This window comes from Balaenoptera borealis (assembly GCF_965194805.1).
Source record: "Balaenoptera borealis genome assembly, chromosome: 1".
Lineage (NCBI taxonomy): Eukaryota > Metazoa > Chordata > Mammalia > Artiodactyla > Balaenopteridae > Balaenoptera > Balaenoptera borealis.
In genome coordinates, this window is record NC_138860.1 from 169,382,558 (window position 1) to 169,391,345 (window position 8,788).

At 46.5% G+C, this 8,788-nt stretch overlaps 1 pseudogene across 1 annotated transcript; it reads left to right on the top strand.

The window, feature by feature from the left end:
• Window positions 1-1,672: 1,672 nt before the first annotated feature.
• On the top strand, window positions 1,673-7,932 carry LOC309606564 (methylosome protein WDR77 pseudogene; annotated as a pseudogene). The gene has a single exon. The product of its transcript is annotated as a methylosome protein WDR77 pseudogene (transcript).
• Window positions 7,933-8,788: the final 856 nt, after the last annotated feature.

The following is an 8,788-nucleotide window of genomic DNA, read 5'->3' on the forward strand; positions in this document are numbered from 1 at the left end:
TCCCCTGGCTGCCTGGTGACACAAGCAGGAGGGAAAGTCAACTTGAAGCCAGGGTCCCCAACCCATCAGGCAGCAATCAGCCCCAGGGTGGACAGCCACTTGGAATTGAGAATCCTGCAATGTTGGAGCTGAAGGAAACTCAAAACTTCGTAACGTATATACATACAGTGGAATATTATTCAGTCTTAAAAGGGAAGGAGGGACTTCCCTGGTGGTGCAGTGGTTAAGAGTCTGCCTTTCAATGCAGGGGACAGGGGTTTGAGCCCTGATCCAGGAAGATCCCACGTGCTGCGGAGCAACTAAGCCCGTGCGCCACAACTACTGAGCCCGTGCTCTAGGGCCCACGAGCCACAACTACTGAGCCCGTGTGCCACAACTACAGAAGCCCGCGTGCCTAGAGCTCCGCAACAAGAGAAGCCACAGCAATGAGAAGCCTGTGCACCCCAACGAAGTGTAGCTCCTGCTCACTGCAACTAAAAAGAAAGCCCGCGTGCAGCAACAAAGACCCAACGCAGCCAAAAATAAATAAATAAATACATTTTTAAAAAGCAAGAAACACATCTAGTGTCTCCTCTTATTTAACAGATGGGGAAACTGAGGCTGAGACAGGGGAAAGGACTTACACCCATGCACACAATGGGTGAGTGTTGAGAGGTGCTCCCTGACTTTCTGTTCCTTCCCCAGCGAGCCCCGCTCTCACCCCGGGCTGCACAGCTGCTGCATCCAACTCCTAACCCGGACTCCAGCTTCCAGCTGGCTCTTTGGCACACCTACCAGTGCAATTTCTTCAATCTTTTTAAAAAATAACGTTACTCCTTTACTCTGGGTTTTGTTCTCCCAGTTATAAAATATACCTGTTCCATGAGAGCAGGGACCTCATTTGTCTGGTTCACCCCAGGATCCAATCCCCCAGATTTTTGCGTCAGACAGGGCATTGGGGAAATACAAGAATGCTTTAAAAAAGTAAAAAGAAATCACCCGTGACTTCCCACCCTCAACGTGCTTTAATATATATATTTTTTTTTTTTTTTTTTTTAAGAAATTTATTTATTTATTTATTTTTGGCTGCATTGGGTCTTCGTTGCTGTGTGCAGGCTTTCTCTAGTTGCGGCGAGTGGGGGCTACTCTTCGTTGTGGTGCACGGGCTTCTCATTGCGGTGGCTTCTCTTGTTGTGGAGCGCAGGCTCTAGGTGCACGGGCTTCAGTAGTTGTGGCACACGGGCTCAGTAGTTGTGGCTCGTGGGCTCTAGAGCGCAGGCTCAGTAGTTGTGGTGCACAGGCTTAGTTGCTCCGCGGCATGTGAGATCTTCCCGGACCAGGTATCGAACCCGTGTCCCCTGCATTGGCAGGCAGATTCTTAACCACTGCGCCACCAGAGAAGTCCCGCTTTAATATATCTTATTCTTTTTTTAAAATTTATTTTATTGAATTATAGTTGATTTACAATGTGTTAATTTCTGCTATACAGCAGTGATTCAGTTATACATATATATACACTCTTTTTCATATTCTTTTCCATTATAGTTTATCAAAGGATATTGAATATAGTTCCCTGTGCTATACAGTAGAACCTTGTTGTGTATCTATTCTATATATAATAGTTTGCATCTGCTAATCCCAAACTCCTAATCCATCCCTCCCCCACCCTCCTCCCCCTTGGCAACCACAAGTCTGTTCTCTATGTCGTGAGTCTGTTTCTGTTTCATAGATAGGTTCATTTGTGTCATATTTTAGATTCCACATATAAGTGATAACATATGGTATTTGTCTTTCTCTTTCTGACCTCCTTTGCTTGGTATGATAATCTCTAGTTGAATCGATGTTGCTGCAAATGGCATTATTTCATACTTTTTATGGCTGAGTAGTATTCCATTGTATAGATGTACCACATCTTCTTTATTCATTCATCTGTTGATGGACATTTAGGTTGTTTCCATGTCTTGGCTACTGTGAATAGTGCTGCTATGAACATAAGGGTACCATTTCACCATGAACATTTTCCTGGCCATTAAGATGTTTTCCTGAGGAGGGACCACGTGGGGGCTGGCAGAGCTGAATCTCTGGCGGATGTCCAGTTTGGGGCCAGGTTGGAGTTGGAACCATGGAGATTTGGAAGGAAACCCCGCCCCCAACTTGTGCCCCTGGCAGCAGGGAGTGGAACCATCCCCCTAATGCACCTGCCTATATGGAGCATCAGTTGGAGGCGGTGTGCTATCGGGGCATTCCTGCTAACGGTTTCCAGCTTGAGTGGCCTCTGCTGGGCTGGCTCCCTCTAGCTTTTTAGGGACCATTGTGCTGTCCGCAAGGAAGATTTCTGCTCTGCTGGAGTCCAGACGGAGGCTGGAGTGGCTGACCTCACTTGGGTAGGGGACAGAGGTATCCTAATGGCTTCCAGTTCAGGTGCTGTTGAATTGTGGGAGGTGGATGAGAATGAGACACTCATTGACAGCAAGTTCTGCAAGTATGAGCACGATGACATTGTGTCTGCAGTGTCCCAAGCTCTGGCACACAAGCGGTTGGTGGTAGCAAAGACTTCTGCATCAAGGTTTGGGACCTTGCTCAGTAGATGATTCTGAATTCATACCGAGCTCACTCTGGGCAGGTCACCTGTGTTGCTGCCTCTCTGCACAAAGACTCCGTGTTTCTTTCATGCAGTGAGGACAGTAGAATTTCACTGTGGGATATCCACTGCCCCAAGCCAGCATCACAGATGGGCCGCAGTGCCTCTGGCTACCTTCCTACCTCCCAGCCTTGGCATCCTCAGCGGAGTAAAGTCTTTGTCTTTGGTGATGAGAATGGACTGTCTCCCTTGTGGGCACAAAGAGTGCAAGCTGTGCCCTCAGCTCAGCTGTGCACTCCCAGTGTGTCACTGGGCTGGTGTTCTCCCCACACAGTGCTCCCTTCCTGGCCTCTGTCAGTGAATACGGCTCACTTTCTGTGCTGGACTCAGGCATTGCCGAGGGGTGTAGAAGCCGAGCCCACAGAGACTGTGAGAGATACTACTCTGTCCCTGCTAAATCACTCCCTTCTTACCCCAGTGGGCTGGGACCGTCAGGTCACCCACCATATCGTGCCCACAGAACCTCTCCCAGAGCCTGGACCTAAGAGTGTTGCCGAGTAGGTTGGATTTCAGACAAAAAGCAAATCCCCCGTGAGTATCCACTCCCTTTGCCCCTGCCGTCTCAGTTTGTGAGACAACACAGGAGCCTTATACAGTATGTTGATACGTCAGATCTGTGCAGTTAATAGGCACTGTCTCTCAGCCTGGGGCAGGCTGGATTCTGGGGTCCTGTAGTCAAGGAAGAAAAACTTCCTTGAACATGGATATGTATGTGTGTCTGAGTGTGTGTATAGATACATAGCTGTTGCTGGCAAGGGGAATAAAAAAGCCATCCCACATCTTTCCCAAGACCCAATCCCCACCCCCTAAAGTTAATAAAAGATTTTTTTTTTAAAGAGAAAGGTTTTTTCCTTTTTTTTTCGAAATTTATTTTTTTTTAATACAGCAGGTTCTTATTAGTTCTCTATTTTATGCATATTAGTGTATATACGTCAATCCCAATCTCCCAGTTCATCCCACCACCACCACTACCATCACCACTCCACCCCACCACCCCGGTTTCCCCCCTTGGTGTCCATACATTTGTTCTCTACATCTGTGTCTCTATTTCTGCCTTGCAAACTGGTTCATCTGCACGGAAGACTTTTTTTAAAGCAAGACGTTATTTGAGAGACTTTGTTTTGTTTTGTTTTGTTTTTTGGGGTTTTTTGGCCACGCCCTGCAGCATGTGAGATCTTAGTTCCCTGTCCAGGGATCAAACCCACGACCCCTGCATTGGAAGCGAGGAGTCTCAACCACTGGGCCACCAGGGAAGTCCCAACAAAAGGTTTTTATGCTTCCCATGTAGCTGTGCGTGAGGAATTGGCCTTGTCTGGATGAGGTATGGGATGTGGGCATCCCTGGATTCTTGGAAGCAGGTCATAGACCGCTCATAGAGATAGGAGCAACTTAATTTTTTTGTAGAGCTTAATTCACCTTTATCATGTGCTTCCATTCACATCCAGCCCAGTTCACCTTGAGGAAGAGCCAGCACACTCACCACAGTTTTGCTCATCTCCTTGCTATTAAACTGAGCCAGAAGTCCAGTTTCTGGCTGAATAAGAAGTTTGGCTGGCACCTGTGTAATGCCCACCCCACACCCCCATGGAGTTATGTGAATGAGAGATGAGTGTATTTCTGCCACAGATGCCATAGAAAAAAGTTTCAGGATGGAGAGCTTAATGGCATTTCAGTTAAAAACTGACACAGGCTTGCATAGGAATGTCTGCCATTGTCCCACCTGAAAACAGCCTGGGGCCTGAGCTTTTTTGCCTCTGGGCCCCTGTCTCTGGATATAAGAAGACTGAATGCTGTTTTGGGGGACTCTGAAGATTTTAAATGCAGCATCAGATAGAGAATCAGAAGTACCGGTCAGTGAAATAAGAAGTTGATTCATTGTTTTAAAATAAGGAAAAAAAGATGTTTTCTTAACACCATTGAGAATGGCTCTGTCAGTGGGTGTCCCCCCCCCTCAGAAGTCACCTTCTTAGCAAGGCTCCTGGGACCACTCAGCCTAAAGGGATCCACTCGATCACTTTATTTTCTTCATGACATATATCACTATCTGAAATTATATTATTCCCTCATCTGTCCACTAGTGTCTTGTTTGTCTGCTTATTAAACTAGCCATGAGGCAGTTTAAGCCCTAGGACAGGAGGAACTAATGCACCACTGGCACCTAGCATACAGCTCTCCTCACCAAACATTCATGGACTGTGTGCCAGGCAGAGTCCTAGGCCCTCAGAGTACAGCAGTGAATAAAACAGACAAAAACCCTTGGCCCTGTGGAGCTTACATTCTAGTGGGGAATGAATGAATGAATGAATTTAACTACCTCCTGTTGTTGGACATTTAGGTCAGTGCTCCTTAAGCTTTCCCCCTGCTTTACCTCTCATATAACCAGGAAATTTCTTTAAATTCTCACATTTGATCATTCAAATAAATGTAAAGTTTGCATTCGATGCAGAGTGACCAACTTGTCCTGTTTTGCCTGGGACTTTTCTGATTTTAACACTGAAAGTCTCATGTCCCCGGAAAACCTTCAGTCTTGGGCAAACTGGGACAGCTTGTCACCCTAATTCTTTGCTCTACTGTATTCATGATTTCTTTTCAAAAAAAAAAAAACTGCTTTATTGAAATATATTCTACATACCATAAAATCCACTTGTTTTAAAGTGTACATTTCAGTGGGTTTTAGAGCAATCACAAGGTTGTGTGATCACCACCACTATCTAATTCCAGAACATTTTCAGCACCCCAAAAAGAAATATTGTACCCGTTAAGCAGTCACTCCCCATTCCCCTCTCCCCACAGCCCCTGACAACTACTAATCTACTTTCTGTCTCTATAAATTTATCTGTTCTGGACATTTCAAATAATGTAATTATGTGGCCTTTTGTAAGTCTTCTTTCACTTAACATAATGTTTTTAAGGTTCATCCATATCATAACATGTATCAGCACTTCATTCTTTTTTATCGCCAAATAACATTACATTATACGAATAAAGCATTTAAAAAAATTCTATTTGTTCATCAGCTGACAGACATTTATATTGCTTCCACTTTGGGGCTATTACGAATAATGCTGCTATGAACATTGATAAACAAGTTTTTGTGTGGACGTATGTTTTTATTTCTCTTGAGTACATACCTAGGAGTTGAATTGCTGGGTCATATGGTAACTCTGTTTAGCATTTTGAAAACTGCCAAACTGTCTTCCAAAGTTGCTGCACCCTTTTACATTCCTATCAGCAATGGGTGAGGGTTCCAATTGCTTCACATCCTTGTCAACACTTGTCATTGTCTATATTTTTTATTGTGGCCATGTGGTGTGATTGTCATGTTTGTTTGAACACAAAAATTAGGTTTGAAATTACTTATCATCAAATAAAGTCAACCTCCTTGGAATGTCTCCCATGTCAACCATGTGCCCCGGAGAACCCCAACAGATCTCTCAGGAGCTGTGAGGACAAGGACACCAGCCTGATCTGTGTGGGTTAAAGTCATTTCCAAAGTTTTGATATTGTAAACAACACTTTTTGATAATTAAAAAAATTTACTTTTGGGACTTCCCTGGTGGTCCAGTGGTTAAGACTCTGCACTCCCACTGCAGGGGGCATGGGTTTGATCCCTGGTCAGGGAGCTAAGATCCCGCATGCTACACAGCGTGGCAATAAAAAAAAAAAAAAAGTTAAAAACATTACTTTTGATTTGTTTGATTACTAGTGAAGTGGAAATTTTTTCACATTTATATGTATTATTATTTATATTTTTCATATATTTTTATTTGTATTTCTTATTTGGTCCCAGAATAATCTTTTCAGAAGAAGAATCTGATCACACCCTTGTTTAGAACTTTAGGTGTCTCTGCACTGCCCATGGAGTAAAGACCCGCTCCCTTACATTGGACCCTGCCTGCTCCTCTGGCCCCTTTTCACGTCCGGACAACGTGCAGTTTCCAAAATGAGTCCTTCCATCTCTCTCCTTCTGCTTTTGGCCATTTGTGGACATCCCCTCCCCCTGGATGACTCCCAGGCTCGCCACCACATGTCTGATGGAATCGTTCGTTCACGGGACCAGCTTTCTGGGGACACGAACTCTGCAGAAGGGCTCCCTAGTTAGGAAGCACCCTTCGATTGGTTTAATGCTCTGCTGTCACCGTTTTGAAATTCTTAATGATTTTTTAACAAGGGGTCTCACATTTTTATTCTGCACTGGGACCCGTCCATTACGTATGTAGCCTGTCCTGCTTCTTTACCGTCTGCCTCTCACACAGGTTAATACACTCCTTGACCTCAGAATCTGTCCTACGCCCTCTGTGCCCCCAGTGCCTGGTGGAAGCTGAATAAATGAATGCCCAAAATGTATGACTAAAATGAATGAATGAGGGCTTCCCTGGTGGTGCAGTGTTTGAGAATCTGCCTGCTAATGCAGGGGACACGGGTTCAGATCCCTGGTCCGGGAAGATCCCACATGCCGCAGAGCAACTAAGCCCACAAGCCACAACTACTGAGCCTGCATGCTGCAACTACTGAAACCCGTGCGCCTAGAGCCCATGCTCCACAACAAGGGAAACCACCGCAGTGAGAAGCCTGTGCACCACAATGAAGAGTAGCCCCTGCTCGCCGCAACTAGAGAAAGCCCGTGGGCAGCAACAAAGACCCAATGCAGCCAAAAATAAATAAATAAAGTAAAATAAATTTATTAAAAAAATAAAAAATAAAATGAATGAATGATGGTAAGGAAGGGAGGGAGGGAGGGAGGAAAAGAAAGAAAGGAAGGAAGGAAGGAAAGAAGGAGGGAGGGAGGAAAGGAACACAGGAAGGAAGGAAGGAAGGAAGGAAGAAATTCACCTGTTCTATCTTGAGGAATAAGATAGGAGGAATTTTCAGTGTAAACAAAAGTTGAAAGAACATTCCCAGTAGAGGGGACATGGGTGAAAATTCCCCGTGGGCAGGAAGGACCAGGAGGCCCTGGGAAATGTGGTTGCACTGGCCTCAGCTGAAACCCCAGGATGTGGGGGAAGGTGCGTGTGGGGGGCAGAGGCAATGGCTGGTCTCCGAAAGGAGCTCTTTCCCTGACTGGGGGCAGGGAGAAAGCCCTGGAATCCAGAAGAGGGAGTGCTAATTAGTGCCTCCAGAGGGGCCTCTCCTGTCATTGGGTGGTGGGAGAGGTCAGGCCAGGAAGTCAAGGGGAGCCAATGAGGACAGCTTGGCTCAAGTCCAGGCCATCAAGGCTGAGTGATCTTAATGACTCCAATCAAAATGCCTTTGCCACCACTGGGACAGACCTCAGGTCTCTGACCCAGGGGTCAGCACCTCCTGCCTGGTGCCGCATCAGAAATAAGGCTTCTCTGGGGCCCAGGCCCTCCACCCTAGCCCACCCTTGGCCCCCTTCCCCTTGGCACCTGGATAGTCCTCAGGGTCCCAGGACCAATGAGAGGTTAGAATAGGCCCCAGCCATGGGTGCCCCAGCTGCCTCCAGGGGCAGGAGATAATGACCTCTTGGGGTTTATGGGCATAGGGTTTGGCCCTGCCCAGCACAAGGGAAGCAGCCCAGATGTCTGCAACCTCCCTGCCCCACGGAGTTCAATGTTGCCAACCTGGGTCCGTCTACTCCGCCCCTCACCTCCTGCTACTTTCTCTCCTTTACTCCTGACCTCCCAGCCACAGTGGCTTTCCTTCCAGACCTTGATAAGTCAAGTTCATTCTCACCTCAGAGCCTTTGCACTTGCTCTTCTCTCTGCCTGGAATGTTCATTCCCCAGATCCAGGCATGTCTGCCTCTTACCATCAGGCGGCCCTCAGCTCAAACCCCACCTCCTCACTCAGGAACGCTAGAAGTGCCCTCCCCAGCTGGATGCACGGCCAGCCCTTCTCTACCCCATGACCTTCTTTAATTTTCAGACTGCCTGGCTCAGAATCCTACCTCTATTATCTACTAGCTGGTGCAAGTTACTGAACCTCTCTGTGCCTCTATTTCCTCACCTATAAAATGGGGATAATAGTAACACATGTCATTATGTTGTTGGAAGGAGTAAATGAGATGACACAGGCACATAGTAAGGCTCCATAAAGGGTAGCCATTGTGACCATCACTGTCTGCCCGCCCCAGCTCCCCTTGAGAGAAGAAACTGTCTGCTTGCTCATAGCTGCAACCCCAGGGCCTAGAACAGTGCTTGGTACAAAA